Source organism: Macrotis lagotis, chromosome 2 (genome assembly GCF_037893015.1).
Source record: "Macrotis lagotis isolate mMagLag1 chromosome 2, bilby.v1.9.chrom.fasta, whole genome shotgun sequence".
Lineage (NCBI taxonomy): Eukaryota > Metazoa > Chordata > Mammalia > Peramelemorphia > Peramelidae > Macrotis > Macrotis lagotis.
The window spans coordinates 193,434,539-193,455,529 of NC_133659.1; the positions used below are offsets into that span (position 1 = coordinate 193,434,539).

Sequence of the window (20,991 nt, forward strand, 5' to 3'; positions counted from 1 at the left end):
CATTACTGTAATGTCAGGCAGAGCAATGGCATGGTGCTATTATACCGACAAACTTGGTAAGGCTTACCTGTCTCTTAACACTCTAATCATCAGTATGATGATTTTATGGCAATAGTCTTTTACGACTGAGATAAAAAGACTGTGGAAATCCTGTGAGTTCCAGTGCATCAGTCTCTATTCACTACTCCAGAATGCTTCAGTGACTAGTCAAGTCAAGGGACTGCTGCTCCAGAGAGACTTAGTGATTAATAATTTTAGAAAAGCAGCTTGGCAAAGTAGATCTCTGAAAGCAGGTTTCATAATCCAGAAAGGTCTTGGGTTCAAATTTAACTTTTGACACATACTGGCTATCTGACTGGGGCAAGTAAGTCACAACCCTGATTACCTCCAAAAAAACAGCAAGAACAAAAGAATTCATTAGGCATACTTAAAAACAAATATATTCTAATGGCCATTTTCAAATTATGCATTCAGTCATATACATTCTGCCTCCCTGAAGGGTTTTCTGTGACACACTTCTCATATCAATAGCTCAGTCATGCCAACTATTATGATAACTTGAGCAGCATCCTTGAGGCACTAGCTCCTCCACAAGTTGGCTTCTTCCTGGAATCTTTCTCACCCTCCTTTGCATTCTCCCTGAAGGGGACCTAAAACATCTGTTCTCTTTTGAAACCCAAGTTCTTCTGAGAACTAAGATTTCTTCTCTTCCATCTCAAAAGCAGAGAGTATCAAATAATCATTCCCCCCCCCAAAAAAAGGAACATCTTAAGCAAATAAGATTGAGCCCTGAGTTACCATAATAAAAAATAGTCATATCCTGGATGAATATTTGGGGAGGGGCTTTTGAGCACATAGTCTGATCCTTTCATGATGGGCAATCATTGGACCCCTGCTGACAGCCTTTCCAACTTCACACCATAATGATGAAATGCTTTAGGATGTGAGAAATTTATTAGTTTAGCTTCAATTTAAGGAGACTGAGCTTTTTGTGGGCTAATAATGGCTGAATCACTGGTCTAAAGTCCTTCAGTCTTTGTCCTCAGATTCTGAGAGGATGCCTTGGGTGTGGCATCTTACTTTCCATACTTTGTCTGCTGGGTGCTATTGGCTATGAAGGGGAATTTTATCCTCTCTGGGCTCTTTGTTTCTGATTGTAATAAGCTAGAAAGGGTTAAGTAATCATGACTTCATTCTCAACAACAGAGAAGAATAGAATCGCAGTATATCAAAGCTGGAAAGGGACTTTAGGGAACATTTTTACTGGGAAGGAAACTGAGACTCAGAAAAAGTGATATCAGTTGCCCAAGGTCATAGACTGCTAAAATAGCAGATCTCTGTCTAGGGAGGCTATCAATCAGCAGACAATCAGTCCACATGCATTTAATTAGTCCTCAAATTTTGCCAACTGGAGATACAAAGAAAGGTCAAACCAGCTCCAGTCTTTAAAAAGCTTACATTCTAACAAGGAGGTGATGATGTTTATCCTAAGTTCTCAAAGAAGTCTATGAGATGAGAGAAGTGATCCCATGACATGCCCATGTATTGGAACTGGATCTGAGTGAGGGGATGCTGTACTAAGTCATAGACTCACGACACGTCCTCTGAGGGATGGCCATGGATGTGAGGCAATCAGGGTTAGTTAAGTGACTTGGCCAAGGTTACACAGTTAATAAGAATATGAGACCAATTTTGAACTATGTTTTCTTGACTACAGGGTTGGTGCTCTATCCACTATGCCACCTTGTTCCTAACAAGGGAGACAACATGCTAGGGAGTAGGGGTGGGAAGTAGTGGTGTGGTCACAGGATCATAGATTTAGGGTTGAAAAAAAGACTTTAGAGGTTTATTCTCCCTTATTCTACAGATGAGGAACCAAAAGCACAGAGAGGACAAGTTACAGGTTCAGGGACTCACAAACAGTAAGTGTCACAGAATCACTGAATCTCTACTATAGTGTACCCCATAAGGAGTTTCCAGTTTTAAGATTTTTAAGGATAGGAAACCCCACCTAGGTCTTCTTGACTCCAGGTCTAGTGTCCTATCCACTGCCTCTGCAGGATATAAATGAAAAACCAGGTATTGATTCTTGTTCTGTCATTAACTGTGTGACTCTGGGAAAGTCACTTCATTTCCCTGGGTTTTAGTTTACTCATGTGTTAAACTGATCTCCTCAATCCCTTCTGGTTATAAATCCTATACATTTAAGATGACCTTTTTCCTGAAAGAATTCACAATCATTAAGTTTTCTGTATCAGTAAAGGGAAAGAGGCACAGGGAAGCCAAAAGATTGGATATTTCTTTTAAAAATAATTCTCTTTGGCATGGGGTTATAATCTGAAACCCACAAGGTCTGACACTCTCACATCTGCCTTTTTCTAGTACAACTCTATCCAAATCAGAATGGCTTTGCTTTGTGGGGAGGCTTCCAGGGGACCACCAAGGATTTCTGCTCTGTTTCTCAGGGGGTGGGGATAACTCCAGTGGAGTTTATTGTGAATGGATGGATAGATGAATGGATGGAGAGCTTAGATAGAACACTTATTAAAAGTTTACCTTGCAAGGGGCAACTAGGTGGCACAGTGGATAGAGCACTGGTCCTAGAGTCAGGAGGACCTGAGTTCAAATGCAGCCTCAGATTCTTGTTAATTATGTTAACCCCATTGCCTTGCAAAAAAAAAAAAAGTTTACTTTGTATCAGATATTTTGCTAAACCGGGGAACAAAAACAAGAAAAAAGATGGTTCCTTAAGTAGTTTCTATTTTAATAGAAGACAAAACTTAAAGGGAAGTTGAAAGGGAGAAAGACCACAAGGGGAGAGGGTGAGTAATTGCATGAAGTAGAGCAGGTCAAAGAGTGAGTTTTGCCAAGGGTGGACTCCTTGTGAAATGGTGATACTGGCCAGGGATTATCAACCAATCTCAATCAAGTGATGTTGTTCCTGTTGCTCATCAGTTATCAGTTATGCCTTACTCTTTGTGACCTCTTTTTCTGGGGTTTTCTTGACAAAGTTACTGGAGTGTTCTACCATTGCCTTCTCCAATTCATTTCACAGATGAGGAAACTGAGGCAAACAGGGTTAATTTGCCCAGGGTCATACATCTAGTAAATATCTGAAGCTAGATTTTTAACTGAGGTCTTTCCTGACTCCAGGCTAGGCATTCTCTCCATTTCACCTTCTAGCTGCTCCAAGTAAACTAATAAATTTATATTAAGTCCTTCTATGTGTCAGACAATATGGAAATGTTACAGATAAAAAGAAAATCAAAAATCAGTCTATACTCTCAAGGACCTCAATATCTAGTGGGAGACAATAAGGAGAACAGAGCCCTGCATTTATACACCTGTAGTGGATATGTTTGTGTATATATATATATATATATATATATATATATATATACACACATATATATATACAGAAAGTCTCACTGTATTATATATATAATTTTGTGTATGTTAATTTATATATATTGATTTCTATATTTAATTTTCTAATATACTCAATATTTTAAAACTGATATATATATATAAGTTAAATGTATATGCTCCAAAATGTTCTATGAATATACAAGTATATATATATATATATATGCATATATATATATATATATATTATTAACAAGAATGTGACCTCTGGTAAGGAGGTCAACTTTTTTCTCTGAAGGGTAGGATACTATAGTAAAAAAGATCCTGGTTTTAAGTAACTGCATCAGATAACTCTCTGTCATGGGGTTAGGAAAGGGAGGAAAGTAAAACAAATGTGGAGCTCAAAAACCTACAAATGTTGAAAACTATCTTTGCATGTTATTGACAAAATAAAATAACTTTCAAAAAATCACAAGAGATATTGATTCTTCAAATGAATCACTTAATCAAAAGTGTAAACTAGAGATGAATAAATCCTGAATCAGTTTTTGTCTTTGAATAAAAGGCAAATGATGGGGGGAAAAAACAAAGGAACTGGTTTGATTTCTACTTCTGAGATCTTAACAATTCCGAGTCTCGGTTTCTCCATCTTCATGCCAACTATAAAAGAAAAGGGTTGTTATCTCTTTTTTGCAGGCGTGGAAATGGTGATCAAGGAGTCTTTAAGTGATTTGCCTGGTACTGCATTTGAACCCATGTTGTCTTAGTCCTAGCACCACATTCACAATCCCAAACTATGTTACGATTAAATGAAACTACATAGATACTGCACTTTGGAATGGCAAAGTTATTTATAACCCTCACGTGTTGTTGTTGTTATTAGTATTATTGCTCATATCATTTTTCCTCAGCATTTTCTGTTGGGGTTCAGATAGAAATAATCCAAAGATAAATCATTACCCTGTGACTATTCACTATTCTGGCATATGTCCAATTCTGTGGAATACTGAATAAGATTTCTTTCTTTCTTTCTTTCTTTCTTTCTTTCTTTCTTTCTTTCTTTCTTTCTTTCTTTCTTTCTTTCTTTCTTTCTTTCTTTCTTTCCAATTGATCATTACTTCTATGTTAAGCAGATAAACTCAGGAAAGAGAAGAAACCTTGATCCTGGCCAAAGTGATAAGAGGTTCTAGAGTCAGGATTGAACAGGTGAAGAACTGGGTTAAGAAACAGTGGGAAAAAACAAAGAAATCATAGAAGAAACCCCAGAAATCAAGTTATGAGTTATCATCCCTATGAGAATCATCACAAAGAGGACAGCTAAATGGTACAGTGGTCTGGTGTCAAGAAATTTGAGTTCAAATTTGACCTCAGACATTTACTAGTAACTTAGTAACCCTGGGCAAGTCACTTAACTCTCTTTATCTGTCTCTTATGAACAGGGACTTTTTTGTTTGTCTTTTGGGGAGTTGTCCTTCTTTGTATTCCTACTATGATGAAGAGAAGTCATTTAATATATCCTTGTTGACTTCCTGTACTCTATGTCCCCCTTCTCATAGAACACCAGTCTTTTCCTGTAATAGCCCTTAAAACCTGTCTCAGTCGTACTTTTGGGTGGGGATTCATAGGGGTCACTGAGACAGAAAGATAATATAGATGAATTCAGGAAAACCTGGTCCAGAGGTACAGTGAAAGGATTCTTCAATTATCTAGAAATTTGTTGGTGCTCTCTTTCTGCCCAAAGCAGAGTACTCAATAACATCTTTACTTGTCCTAAAGATAATTTCATTCTTCTAAATATGGAGGAATCAACAAGGGAATACATTCTTATTCTCCATCTAGTCTTACCAAGAGGTAGGGATTGGTTATTATAAGTAGAAATGTCAGGTATCTTGGGGAGAAGTGACCACTCCATTTTATATAACTTGTGAAAAAGAAAGGGAGGAAGAAAGTATTTTGGGAGAGCAGTTTTCAAAGGATTCAGAGAAAGGATAGACAGAATTTAGTGTCCTAAAATTCTACAGAGGAAACCAGGCTAGGAAGGATAGTTTCTGTCAAGAATAAAATTCTGGAGACACGAAGGAAAATTCTTATGAGGAATGAGGTACAGTTATCCCTTTCACATAGTGATTTTCTCATCAAGGTTTTGATATACCTTGGGTCTGCAAAAAAAAAAACTAAGCGGTAATTTTTGGGGAGTTTTGTGGATGCCATAGATGACAAAAAAACTTTAGAAACTCAGAAATGTATAAAATATTTGTATAGTATAATATAGCTTATGATCAATTATTTAATCCAAATTTTACAATAGTAAACATCCCATAAAAGAAAAAGAAAAACAATTCAGACTTCTTCTCTGGTAGGAAAGGAGGGCCAAAACGTTTCATGAGGATTGTTCAAATCTTGGGCTTAGCATCCCTAACCCCTGAGATATGGAAGGTCTAACTGTAGTTGTTTAGAGAGAACAATTTGGTTATACAGGTAACTTTAAAAAAAACATTTACAGGCAGCAAGGTGGTGCAGTGGATAGAGCACCAGTCCTGGAGTCAGGAGGGTCTTAGTTCAAATCCAGTCTCAAACACTTAATAATTTTCTAGCAAGTCACTTAACCCAGTTGCCTTGCAAAAATAAAAAATAAAAAAAAGACCATGTACAGTAAATGGAAGCCAAAACAGGTAATGGAGGATGAATATAAAGGCATTCATGGTCCAATAAGAATAGTTTCAGAATAAGCTGGGATTGCTGAGAATAACCAAAACTGCTTTTTTGGGGGGTTTGTTTTGTTTAAACTATAGAGGGCAAAAGAGAAGAAGCAAAGAAGAAATATGGTTACCATTTGGGAAAGACTAGATAATAAATAATGTCAGAGGGAAGGCAAAGCAGGCCAACTCCATTTTGTTTCTGTTTTTGTGGTCAGAGAGAAGGATTTTCTGACTGAAAAGGGTGCTGATACTCAAGATAACTGGAAGGATAGCAAGAGAACAACTAGCCCTACTTGTTAAGTTTAAATCACCAAGGCAATACATCTCAAGAAACTGAAAAAAAAAACAACCATGGATGGTTGAGTCGTTATCATTGAGCTTTTAAAGGTTAAAGAAAACAGGAGAAGTACTGCAAGACTGGAGAAGGTAAAAGTCCCTTCCCTTCTATTTTTTGGTAGGAAAATGGAGTGAATTCTGAAAAAATAAGCCAGTAGGCTTGAAATTTCTGTAAATTGAATTATGAAAGAGATGGTGAGTGAGTGTGTTGATCACATAATCACAGCATGGTGTCATCAGGAATAGATCATATATGATAGATCTCATGATGTGAAAAAAGAGATGTACATTTTTGGATATGATCGATGCAGGAGTTTGTAAGATTTGATTAGGCATATTTGTGAAGAGGTTTTAAGGGCAGGTCAGACTTAGGTTATTATCCTGTGAGATCAGGTTTAATGTTGGAAAAAAATGAGGTATTCCTAAGTAATTCAAGAGTTAACAAAAAAGGGGGCTAATTTAGTCATAGCAGAGAAAGTATACTCCACACCACTACCAACTCTCATCTCCATATGGAAATACTTGTCTGTTGACTGCCCTGCCCTCTACCCACCTCCCACTCTTGGGACTTCTGACTAGTCTAAAGGGTGCAGGCTCACATGGTTGTACTTTTTTTTTTAAGACCTCTTAGGTGAACTAGAAACCATATCAACCTGCTTTGCCTTCCCTCTGTCAACATTACTTTCCCAAATGGCAACCATATTTCTTCTTTGATTCTTCTCTTTTCCTCACTATGGTTTAAACAAAAGAAACAAATCAAAAACATATAAAAAATCAATCAATCTCAGCTTATTCTTATTGGACCATGAATGCTTTTATATTCATCCTCCATTACCTGCATCAAGGGAGGTACAATATGCAACTTAGGAAGTGTGGGTAATAGCTCTGGGAGGTTAAGTGCTGTTTTGATCCCCATTTGACAGGTGAGGACACTAAGGCTGAGGAAGATTAAATCACCTGGCTCACATTGCTAATAATTGTCTGAAGTCATACTTGAACCCAAATTTTTCTGACTCCAGGAATGCTCCACCCACTTTTGATATCCGGCAACTAAAGTATATCACTGACTGGCATTGGAGTCAGTTTGAATTTAGCCTCAAGACACTGAACACTTGCTAACTGTGTGACCTTGGGCTAGTCACTTAACCCCAACTGTCTCACATTGAGGGCCATCTCCAGTCATCCTGATTCCAGAGGAAAAAGTGAGGCTGGGGACTTAGCACAACTCCCCATCCCCACTCAAATCCAATTCATGTGCTTGTCATGACATCACCTACCTGATCTCATGGTCCTTTTCTAGAACGAAAGACAAAAATCATCACCCACTTTGGTACCAGTTGCCTCTGCAGTGGATTTACCACTTAACCTAAACCATGTTGGGGAAGGAGGAGAGAGAGGAAACCCTGGTGGAAGTTGTTCTATAACATGAGAATTGTCTTTTTCTTTTCTTTTTGTTCAATTCAGGGGGAAAAGAAGAAAAAATAAATAAATGTTTAATTGGGAAAATAATAAAAATTTCAAAGAACAGATCATGTCAGAATAACTTCATTTCCTTCTTTTTTTTTTTAACAGGGTTTCTTACTAGACTTATAATTCAGAAGAATCCTCAAGACACAGTTAACAGTTTACCTAGATTTTAGAAAAACATTTGACAAAATCTCTTATGCAGTCATTATGAAAAACTATGTGGATAGATGTGGGCTAGACAATAGTGTATGTTAAGATAGATTCAGATCTGGTTGGGTGACTGAATCCCACAAAATAATCATCATCAATTGCATAGTTATTGTCAGTACCAACTTCAAAGGTCTGTAGTAGAGGCTCCAGGGGGATTGCTTGCTTGGCCCTGTTCTGTTTAACATTTTTACTAGTGAATTAGATAAATAAAATACTCATCTCATTTGTAGATGACACACGACTTGGATGGAAACTAACATTTTGGGTGCAGAATCAAAATCCAAAAATATTTTCCCTATGGAAACTAACATTTTGGGTGCAGAATCAAAATCCAAAAATATTTTCCCAGACTAGCATTTTGGGCCAAATCTTAATAAAATGAAATTTAATGGGGATAAATATTGTCTTACATTTGAGTTTTTTAAAAAATCAACTTCATACATACATACATACAAGATAAAGGAGGCATTGGTAGAAAATAATTCCATCTGAAAAAAAATATGATGTTTTTTTGGACCATAAGCTTAATGTGACTCTACTGTGAGGCACATTGATAATTGTATTCACTGGTAATCTCAGTGATATGGTGCTCCCTCCAACACTGTAAATCACAACCCATCCAACATCTTCTCATCCCAATGGGACTCTTGCCCATATTCTTCAGTAAAGGGAGTCCATCTAACATTCTGGGGGCTTTCCTCTGCATCTCTTTACTTTAGATGGATACCAAGAGAATATGTAAGTTGCCCATCCAGTATCTACACATGACCTCTTTCCAGCCATACAATCTCTCTGATACTATCTTTCATCCAGCTTTTCCCATATAAATTCTTCCTGGCAATATTTGACAACCTAAGAACACTTGCAGTACAGCTCTCCATTGTCCTTTGAGTAAGCCATTATTTTATGTGACCTGCAGTCACATAGAATTAGTAAATAAATTGCTGTTGTTGGGTCACTGCAGTCATATATAGGGGATGTGACCCCATGGCAGCGGGGGAGGGTGATCGCATTTGGGATTTTCTTGGTAGAGAGATACTGCAGGGATTTGCCATTTTCTTCTCCAGTTCACTTTACAGATGAGAAAACTGAGATAAACAGGGTGAAGTGGCTTGCCCAGGATTACAAAGCTAAAATTGTCTGAGGTCAGATTTGAACTCAGGATGATAAGTTTTCCTGACTTTAGGTCCAACCACCTAGCTGCCCATGAATAACATCAAAAAGATATATCTTTATTTCAAGAAGAATCTTGGGGTCATAAAAACAGTAATTTCATAGTCCAGTACCCTAAGTACCTTCTCTTTAATTCTGTTTGTTAATTCATTGTCCAGGTAGGGTTTCTGTTCAAGATTTTTGTACTGACAGACCAGTTCTCTGGGTTGTCCATTCAACTGCAAATCATGGTTGAACAAGAGGCATTCTCCATTCATATGGTTTTTGTGTGGATAATTAGGTTCTACTTGTTTGGATGATTAAGAATATTATTTAGGAGAATTTGCAATGTTCTGGGACTCAATGCAATCAACTACCAACAGAAACATCTGAATGATATCATACAATTGGTAGGAAATTCCTTTTAGATTTGAACTCTCTGCTGGATAGCTTCCGTGACAATGGCAAGGTCCTTTGGTGAGAATATTGGTGAGAATACAATCTCCCTATTTTATACCTCTTTTGAAATTAATAACCCAGAGTGTCTTTGAACAATAACTTTTAATATATGCAAGGAAGACAACTTGTAAAAGTACTTTTAAAATTTTCAATTTGTTCCACAGAATCAAGTTGTGGCTTGTTGATTTGTTTTATGGTCAGTAAGCAAGTGGCAGAATTTTGTATTCTCTGCACATTTCATTGAATTATATGATTATAAGGATCTAGCCTACTGAGGGATACAATTTTCAAAAGATTATTTCTTCCTATTCCCTTCTCATACCTTCATCAAGGATGCCCCACCTCAGTAATTATGTAGATTAGTCTTATAGAAGATTGCATAGAACTAGGAAAACAGCCATATGGGGCAGTACATGTTGACATGTCCTTAGTCACTTTTTTAGGAGGGGTGATGCAAAAGGTTTGATTTTTTTTTTCCTCTGAGCTTTTTGAGTATTTTTCTCTCTCAGATATCCTGAGTATCTGTTCCTCCACAGGACCATAATTACAGTTCCATGGACCCGCCCTGTATATATTTGATTATGTCCAGGGTTTTTTTTCTGTCTTTGTTTTCTTTAATATCCCTTTTTTGCAACACATTGGGGATTAATATCAGAGTCTAAAAGTGGTGTCTCTGCTGTCACAATGGAGAAAATGTTTCAGATCATAATTTTTGCAGATCTTTTCATCTAGTTTGTTTTCCTAATTCCATCCTTCCATCACCTCAGAATTATTTTATTGTGTTTGGTAGCTCAGTAAGCTTCCTGTAGGCTTGTTTTTCCCTTTATTGTTTCTGTTTTATGAGGTAACATTGCTCATGATCTTCCAACATCCTCATCCATAAAATTTTACAAATACATTTATATTCTAAACCAATATTGTCTTTTGGTGCCTTATCTCTCCATTTGAAATTCCTCTCCAGACTACACAGCTGGCTCATCTCCATAGGACTTTATCACAGAAATCTTTTCACTCTGGAAATTCATTTCACCCCTTTCCAACCTTTTCTTCTTGCCCCTCACCAATTCTTTAGAACCTCTCTGAATTATTGGTTGGATCTTCCCAGAACCTCCATTTTAAGGAGGACAGTCCAAGACCATGCTAATTATGTCTTCATTCATCTCTAAGCTGACTTAATTCATCTCCACTGGAATTCACAAAGTGCCTTTAGTCCACCTTTCTAGCTCCCTTTTATGCATTATTTCCCTCCATTAGAATATGTTTCTTGGGGCAGCTGGGTGGTACAATGGATAGAGCACCCACCTTGGAGTCAGGAGGACCTAAGTTTAAATCCGACCTAAGACACTTAATAATTGCCTATCTGTGTGACCTTGGGCAAGTCACTTAACCCTATTGCCATAAATTTAAAAAATTTTTTTTTAAAGAATATAAGTTTCTTAAGGGCAGGGATTGCTTTTCTTTCAGCTTGTATTTGTATTTTCAACAATTCTTGGTGCATTTTGCTGTAGACTTTTTTTTTACAGATAAAGAAACTGAGACCCAAGGACATTAAATGACTTGCTCAGTCACCCTTATACACTTTTTCTTAGGTTTTTGCAAGGCAAATGGGGTTAAGTAGCTTGCCCAAGGCCACACAGCTAGGTAATTATTAAGTGTCTGAGGTTGGATTTGAACTCAGGTACTCCTGACTCCAGGGCCAGTGTACCACTGTACACCCTATCCACTGTACCACCTAGCTGCCCTACCCTTATATACTTGTACAACTTAAAAGTAGTAGGTTATTCTTGTGATCTGCCTAAACACTATATTTATTTTGCATATTAAACACATTAACTTCCAGATTATCTATAGGATATATATTTAACCTTTTTGTTGTTCAGTTGTTTTGGTCATGTCTGCTTCTTTGTGACCCCATTTGGAGTTTCCTTGGCAAAGATACTCAAGTGGCTTGCCATTTCTTCATCCAGGTCATTTTTACAGATGAGGAAACTGAGGCAAACAGGGTTAAGTGACTCACTCAGGGTCACCCAGCTAGTAAGTGTCTGAAGTTAAATTTGAACTCAGGTCTTCTTGACTCCTGAGCATTGGGCATGTCTAATCAATTAAATAAGAACCACAACATTGGTTGTTCACCACCTTCAGTGCCTCTTAACTGTCTTTGAAAAGAAAGTTTCCTTAATTGTAGGATCATAGAGCTAGAAAGGACTTTAGAAGTCATCTGTCCACCCTGCTATTTCATGAATGAGAAAATGAAGGCCCTATGTAATGATTTGCCCAGGTAACAGAACTGGGATTTCAATCATTCAATTATTAAGTATCTATTATGTGGTAGGTACTAAAAGAGGCAAAAAATAATCCCTACTCTCAAGAAGCTTACAAACTCATGGAGGAAGAAAATATGCAAACAAATGATGATGATATTTCTCATTTGTTCTTGAAGATCACATATCAGGGAGGTGATGCCATGACAAACAAGTGAATTGGACTTGAGTGAGGAGGTGCTGAGTTTCACTTTTTCCATCAGAGTCATCTGGTTCCAGTGGCCAGATATGAATCAACCTGATGGGAGATGGTTTTGACTAGTAGGCAATTAGGGTTAAGTGACTTGTCCAAGATCATACAGTCAATAAGTGTCGACTGTTTAAGGTCAAATTTGAACTCTGGTCCTCTTGACTTCAGGGCCAGTGCTTTATCCACCATACTATCTAGCTGCGGGTTAGGGAAAGCTTCCTGTAGATAATAAGTCCTCTAATGCCAGAGATAATGGTCTTCCCATTGTACCCTGATGCTTATAGGCAGGAAGTTTTGGTATGGTTTTTTTTGCCTCTGACCTGTCTTATTTCTGACTCCTAGACTTAAGTTTTCCATCAAATTTTTTGCTGTCTTTCCCTAAGTCCACCCTTGCATTGAAGCCACTGAGTAGTAACATAGTTCACACAAGTCTCCACAAAATTTCTCTCCTTCCTCATCCTCTACAACCAATTTGGATTTCACCTCTATGATAATTTTGAATAGGCTGCAATTATCTTCCTTTTTCAATTGTGTATTAAATGAGTAATACAATATGAGATGGTTCAGCATACCACAAAATGAGTTATCTTATTACCTTTGTACACACAATAAAACCAATTCCAGCACCTTTTTTTGTATATGTAAGAGAAGCACCCTAATGTCTTCCTTCCATTTAGCAGCTTACTTTCCTTGCATTAGAAATAAGAGTGTTAAACTTAATAAAGGTACACCCACCAGCTGGTCATTGGACAAGGTTATCACATTTAACATATCATCAGTTGTACAGAAAATCTAAAAACACTTATTTTTAGTACCTTCTGCCTCCCCCCACCATTCTCCTAGTTTCACCACCAAAACCAAAGGCAGTCATTCAAAGCCTGTGGACTATTTTGTAATCTTATTTGTGTGTTTGTTTAGTTTGTTTTTGGCTGATTTTTGGTTTTTCTGGCTAAAGGACACCTCCAAATAACCAGACTCTTGGTGAAGAAGCCTCTTCATACTTAGCTAGGCTGGCCTTGGCCTTCAGGAGACATTAAGACAGGGGAAGAGGAGGATGGTGAAGGTAAAGGAATAAGCATTTATTATCATTTATTTCCAATATAAGAGTCAGAGGAATGTGGCATGGATAATGGAAGGATGAGCAACACATCTAAGGAGTGGGAAGAGGAGCAGATGCATCCAAACTAGGAGAATGGTAATAGATAAAATAACCTGAATTCATGGGTTGGGGATTGTGGCTAATTGGGGGAAAAATCAGTAGAGGGGCTGGGAAGAGTATCAAAAGCTAAGGGATTGTGAGGAGAAAGATAAAGAGGAGAAAAGCATCAGGGTGGGGATGGGGGCAGTTGCAGGTAAGGAAGGGAAACGCATGGGAAAGAGGGATTGTGAATAACTAGGAGAAAAGCTTCAGAATCTGGTAAGAGTGGGAAAAAACACCCTCTCAAGGAGGTATTGTGTTTATTGGAGAGACAAGCACTAGGAGAGTGTGGATTGGGAAGCAGCTAGAGAAGGTGATGGAGAGTGCAGGAAGACTTGCTTCATGTCATTATTCTGTTGGATCTTGGCAGGTGGTGAGTATCTCTGTCATCTTTGTAAGAAGGACTTGTTGGGTTCAGTCAGCTCTGGGGGTTTTGCCCTCAAATGTTGACAGAGTCATCATGGTTTGGTAACCATGATGATCAAACATGCTGGAGGCAGGGGCTGGACAAAAGCATCCCAAATTAGGACAGCATTAGAGATACTGAAGAGCAGGCCACCAAGTGCTCTGGGTCTCCTACCACAGCATCAGACTCAAGACAGTCACATACACAATCAGAGGGAGACTAAGATTGGGAAGGAGGTAGGAATGGCTGCAGGACCCCAATGGAGAGGCCAAAGATAGCTACCACAGACCCCAGGAGAACCAGTCTGTTTAGGACCCAGCCCAGGGCCCCAAGGTAGAAGAGCTCAATCAGGGTAAAGGCTGTCATGACAAAGATCAGATCAGATGAGGAAGATGTCACCCAGAGCAGAACGAGGAAGCCTACCAAAAGACATATGATATAAGGCCCTGAGGAGGTATGAAAAAAAATTGTTAGGCAGAGGATGAGGAAGCATTTGGCCAGGGTGTTGGTCTCCTCTGAGGACAGCCAGAGGAAGAAGTAAAGGGCATAGGAGGCAAAGAAAGGCACCAGCCTTAGGTTGGTCCAAAAACAAAGGATCTGGAGCATGCCAGTTTGTCCAGAATCCCCTAGAGTTGTGTGACCTGAAATTTTTTTTTTGAGGCAATCAATGTTAAGTGACTTGCTCAGGGTCATAAACATTGTCCCATAGTTAGTGAATGTCTTAAGAGGCTGGATTTGAACTCAGGTCCTCCTAACTCCAGTTTGAGTGCTGTATCCATTGCTCCAACTAGCTACCCCAGAAACCCCATCCTCTTGGAGATGAATTTAGCTTTGGTTTGCAATAGATCTTCAGCATCCTTGGGTGCCTCCCCCCCTCTGATTGGAGGGAGATACAGAACCAGAAAAAGCATTTATAAAGTATATCTCAATTGACCCTTCTAACAAATCCCAAAAGGTATATTCATTTATTATTCCCATTTACTGAGAAAAATGAGGCAGACAGAGGTTAAGTGACTTGGCTAGGGGCCACACAGTGATAGTGTCTCAGGATGGATTTGAATTCATTTTGTCATCAGTTAATGTGTCAGATCTGCACTCATAACCTTTATGGTAATGGTAGAAACTGCCAACACTTGGAATCCTTTGGGAGCTGAGGATCATTTTCATGTCAGAGCTCACTCTAGCAATGGAGAAGGACTTTATGGAGGAATAGGGTGACATAACAGACCCAAACCCCAAAACAAAACAAAAAACCCCGATTAGGGAGGTAAAATTTTGTTTTCCTCTGCATTGCTCAAATCATATTTGTGTTTAGTTATAAGCATCTTATTTTGGGGAGGGTGCTTATAAACTGGAATTTATCAGAGGAAAGCAACCAGGATGGTAGAGAGCCTGTAGAATTCATTCCATAAAAATCAGTTGAAGTTGTTATTCAGTCATCTCAGTTGTGTCAACTTTTTCATAACCCCATTTGGGGTTTTCATGGCAAAGATACTATAGTGGTTTGTCATTTCCTTCTCCAACTTATTTTACTGATCAAGAAACTGAGGCAAAGAGGATTAAGTGACATCCCTATGGTCACACAGCTAGTAAATGTCTGAGGCCAGATTTGAATTCGGGTTTTCGACTACAGACCTGATGTTCCATTTACTATGTCACCTAATTATCCTTTTCCTATGGATATACTTTCTCTAATTTGTTTTGTTATGATTTTGGATAAACAGGACTTTCTCTGTTAGTTGCTATGTGTTCATTGTAGAATTGGTATTTGGTGGAAAAGGGGTCAAGTCTTGTATATAAAGCTTGGGGTCCTCTTTTCCTCATAATGAAATAGTAGCTAGAGGTTAGCCTGAACTTGAAAATCACATCTTCTAATTAGTAATATTTAAAGGATCAGATTAATATAATTCTAGCCTGGTATCCCCTATCTCTAAAGAGCAGAGAGTGGATAAACTTCTGAATCCAACTTTCTGCTTCCCCTTCTGGGAGTAAATGAAAATCTCCTTTGGAGAAGAGGCTGGAAGTGTCTAATCTGCTTCCCTTCCAATGATACAACATCCCCCTGCTATATGTGGGGGACAGTCTCTTACTACATTTACTACCTGAATGAACTTGGACAACTCATTTAACCTCCTCAGATTTTAGTTTCTCCATCTATAAAATGAGATAACTGAGATAGCCTTTGAAGTCTCCTCCTGCTCTGGGTCTATGACCCTATGAAATATTTGAAGTTATGCTATAAAAGCAGAATTTGATTCATTCTATTTGTTTTAACCAAAGCTAAGAGGAATGAATAGAAGTTCCAAAGAAGCAAATTAAGGTTTGATGCAACAAAAAACTTCCTAAATTTTAGGTGTACAAAAGTAGAGTGGGTCTGCCTTGTGAGACTGGGTGGGGTAGGGAGGAGTGTTTGTGGGGGTTCCCTCTGCTCCCAATAAAAGTCTTCAAACCAAAAGAGTAGATGTACTCTTCCAGGTCTCTCAATTCTGTCATTCTGTGAGAGCACTTTGTAAGACTTAAAAGTGAAATATTAATGAGTTGTTTATGTTTTTATTTTCCTACCACTGCAGTTTCAAGGGAACTAAACAAAGGAAAAGGCAACAGAGTGTCAATCACTCACTGTCTGACTTTTATTTGTCCCATAGCCTGACAGAACCTGCTGCCATACTCTTTTTCCTGGCAAGTCTCAAGTGGTTTTGGTCCCAAATCTGCTAAACAGGGCTGGCTTCGATCCTTGGTAAAATACCAAAGGGAGGGAATCCCAGGTCAAACCCACTCTCTGGGAGGTGCCACCTCATTCAGGGGATAATGACAGGCTCCAGATCCTCTATTCTGTCCTTGAGGCACAGATTACAGGGTGAGGTTCTCAGGAGAGCTATATTGGGGCCGAGGATCAGTGCTGCATTCTGCCCACGTTCCAGCATAGCCCTGTCTGCTCTTTGGGAAGGGGGCTAATTGGTGTCTCCAGGGTTTTCTTCAGAATGCCACAAACCCCAAGATAAAAGGAAGCAGGAGTAGAATTTTTTTAAAGGCTCTGTAGTGGGAGGGTGGGGCTGCTTGGAACATTTAGCATAACCACAAATAGTAGGAAGGGTAGAGGCTGGCTGGGGAGGTGGGGAGAAGAAACTAGATTGGATAAAATGACAACTCCCAGAAGAGAGTAGGCAGTCTGACAGCCTACAAAGAAACATAAGAAGCTGTCCTGACCAGGCCCTTCCAAATCCCCCATGCCCTTCCAGGAGGCAGAGGCAAGGTGACCACATTTAGGGATTAAAGACAGAGAAAAGGCTGATTCATCCCTGTCCAAGGCAGCCATGAAAGGGGACGGTGGCTTCTGTCCCCTACTCTTTGTGGAGAAACCAGGAGGAGACCTGTCTTATTTGCCTTCTACCCCTTAGGGGAGAGATTTTCTAGGTCTACTAACTCTTCCCCTGATCTGGCACAGAATCACAGGACTCAGAACTAGAAAGAATATTAACGATCACGTATGAAGTTCAGTCTGTTTTTGTTAGAGAAGGAGGGGCTCTGAGGGAAGGAAAGAGGCTTGCCTTAGGTGAGGTGCCCTCTATCTCTTCTTGCTGGCTTCCCTGGTTTCCTTCAGGTCTCAGCTAAAAGTTCTACCCTCTGCAAGAACAGTTTCCTAGTCCTCCTCAGTCTTAGTGCCTCCCCTTGGAAACTACCTTCCATTTATCCTGCTTATTGCTTGTTTGTACATGGCTGTTTGCATGTTATCCCCCCCATTAGACTATGAGCTCCTTAAGGGCAGGGACTAGCTTTTACCTTCTTTTGTATCCCTAATGTATATTCTTCATTTTCAAAGAAGACCATAACATCAGGAAGATGATGTCATGACATTCATGAATTGGATTTGAGTGAGGGGGTGCTTAAGGGTGTCTAAGACACCAGTCTTACTTTCTCCTCAAGAATCATCAGGGTTCAGTGGCCAGATATCAATCAGGATAACTAGAGATGGCCCTGGATGTGAGACAATCAGGGTTAAATGACTTGCCCTATGTCACACAGCTAGTAAGTGTCTGAGGCCACATTTGAACTCAGGTCCTCCTAGTGTTTAGGGTAGGGAAAGTCTTTAGTAAATGTCTGCTGATTGATTTAGAGGTAAAATGGATCAAAGAAGCCATCTAGTCCAACTTCTTAATTTTATAACTAATATTTATCTATTACTATATAATTAATAAGCATGGTATTTCCTTTCTTCCCTCTATTGTCAACTGAATAAGGCAGATTTCCTGTGCCAGGCATAAAATGATTAACTCTTGGATTAACCTTCTGTTCTGGCACAAACTAAGTTCAAGACTAAGGTCATAAACCTTGGCTATTAGACTCCAGTAAGTGGAGTGGAGTGGAGGGCACATGCTGCAAAGGACTTGAAGGACAGAAGAGAAGGGAGGTCTAACACAGAGGAGGGTTATACACAGAGATGGATTATAGGAAATCATGAAGCTCCAGGGGTAGCAATGAGTGAGACAGAAACATAGAAGAGTGATGGGAATTCATGCTTCAAGCCTGGAAACTAGTTCTGGCTGTTGGAGCTAGAACTAGGAAGCAACAAAAGCATGGAATGAACTATGATAAAGAAGAGCAAAACTAGGCCTGCCCTTCAATGGTACTGAACCATGGAGACTATAAATGTCTGGCACAAGGGACAGATTACTAATGCCCAATTTTTTTCTTTGCTTAAGATGGTCTCCAAACCAGAATGGTACTGTTAAGCTATGGCAGCTATATCAGATCAAAGATACAGACCTAGAAGGGACTTCTTAGTTGTTATTGTTGATGATGAACCATTTTTTCAGTCAAGTTTTACTCTCTGTGACCCCATTTAGGGTTTTCTTGGTAAAACTATTGGAGTGGTTTCCCATTTCCTTCTCTAGTTTATTTTACAAATGAGGAACCTGAGGCAAATAAGCTTAGGTGACATGCCCAAGGATCACTGAATATGAATGAGGCTGGATTTGAACTTGGATCTTCCTGACTCCAGGAATACTTTTTTCTATGGTGCAACCAGTTGCCCTGGAAGGGACCTTATAAGCCACCTACTGATTGCTTTATTTTAAAATTAAGAATACATAGATTCTAAGAAGGGAAGTCACTTGCTTAAGGTTACATAGTAAGTAAGCTGGTTAATATCCAGGTGTTTTGTACTCATTCCACTGACCTGTCTCTCCTTACCACCACTGGGGAAGGTGGTACTCACTAAGGTAGAAAGATATTTGAGTCCATAACAATCATAAATGTTTGCAGGTTACATGTAATGTAGCAGTGTTGTAAATTGGATGGACTGTGTATAAGTCTTCATTGAAAGGCTGAAGCCCACTACTGAGGGAAATGGAGTATACATAAGTTTTTTGTGTTTGTTGACTGCTTTAAAAAATCCAAACAATTCTATCTTATTATTTGTTCTATATTTTGCTAACCTGAGTGCTTGCATAGGAATTATGGACCCTCTTTCTTTTTCCTTTTTTCTGGAGACTTAGAAATTTACCAAATTTCAATAATGTTTGTCCTTCTTTCTTGAAGAAGACCATGACATCACGGATGTGATATTGTTCTAAGTCACCAGTCTAACTTTCTCCTCCACAGTGATCTGGGTCCGGTGACCATATATGAATCAGGATGATTGAAAATGGCCCTGCAAGGTAATCAGGGTTAAGTGACTTGCCCAGAGTCACACAGTTAGGAAGTATCAATTGTCTGAGGTCACATTTGAATTCAGATCCTCCTGATTCCAGGGCTGGTGCTCTTGCACCACCTAGTCAAATTCTAACAGTTCCAGAGGAAGGGAAGGCATGAAACCAAAATAGGTAATTGAGAATTGGGAAATCTTGCATTTGGTTTGTGTCAGTCTAGTAGTGAGTCACAGAGTATAGCTTTAAATTGTTTTGCATTCTACAGTTCACTCAGGTTTTACAGACACTGATTTACTGCAATCTCCCATTTTACAGAGAACAGAAGGAGACTTGTCCTGAATCTCAGAGCCAGAGAGAGGCAGAGCTGGCAGAGAACTTCGAGGGTTCCTTAGGGCAAGTGCTGCCCTAAAGGTATTTATTCTTTAGTTGTTTTGAGCTTGTTGCAGGAACTGACTGTTTAACCCCACAAAATTCCCTATGGCTTTGCACTGCATCTTTCCCCATCAGTGCCGGAGCCCTTCTCAAGGGCTGGGATTCTGTTTCTTTACTTTTGAATCTACACATTCTTGCTCACACCCAGCAGTGTTACTTAATGCTACGCAAGATCCTCTAATCTGCCACAAGGGAAGTCCTGTAATGAGGCCCAAAGGAAAAAACTTGCTGATTCATGGGGGAACCAAGGACAGGTGGAGGACACATGACTGTGGGTGGGAGGTTCTGGCTCAGCTGGCTGAGTCACCTACACAGACAGACTTTTAGAAAGCCTCAAATCTCTTCTCCCTTTCAGACGGGCTACATGAGACTCAAGTCTTGGCACCTGACCCAGAGAAGGCACAGGATGGGCAGGAAGCCAACTGCTCTTTCACCTCCAAATCTGTTTCTCTCTTTCCATGTTGTCTGGTTTCCTGTGCTTAGGTATTCTATAATAGGGTTTTCCTGGGTTTGGGGTCTTTTCCGGTTTTTAACCTTTATCTGCCTCTAGTCCTGACCACATTTAGACTGATTGGATCATGCCTCTTCCCTATACACACATGCAGTTTTATAGCCCTGCTACTGACTTGGCATCACATCACAGCCCTGTTATGATACACTGTAGCATTGTTGTGACTGCTAATGACTAATGAAATTATACACCTGGGCCCATTTGGAAAAAAAAAATCACCCTGACTTCATTTTTACAAGGAAATTAAAGCCCTGAGCAATTATAATTCTGATACTGCCCTTCCCCTTGCATCAATGGGGAGGCTAAGAGGGGGACAACTGGATATTAAAAAAAAAAATCTTCTGATTAATGCAAATTCCTCAAGACTCAACTTAGTGAATTCAAGGTTGAGGGTCTGGCACCCCTCAACCTGCGTAGGAAGTGTAGGAAGGCCTCTCTTCATTGAGTTCCACGAGGGAGACTTCTTTATAGCCCAACCCCCTTCTGCAGCCTCCTCCATTGCCCAGCACCCAGAAAAGTATTTTGGCTGAGAGTACATTCAGGGCAACCAACCAACAACCAACCGATCTCCTGACACATGATCCAATGGCAAGCAG

General features: G+C 39.4%; 1 pseudogene; it reads right to left on the bottom strand.

Moving 5' to 3' along the window:
• Window positions 1-3,592: 3,592 nt before the first annotated feature.
• On the bottom strand, window positions 3,593-14,583 carry LOC141512062 (lysoplasmalogenase TMEM86B-like; annotated as a pseudogene).
• Between the last annotated feature and the right edge of the window lie 6,408 nt (window positions 14,584-20,991).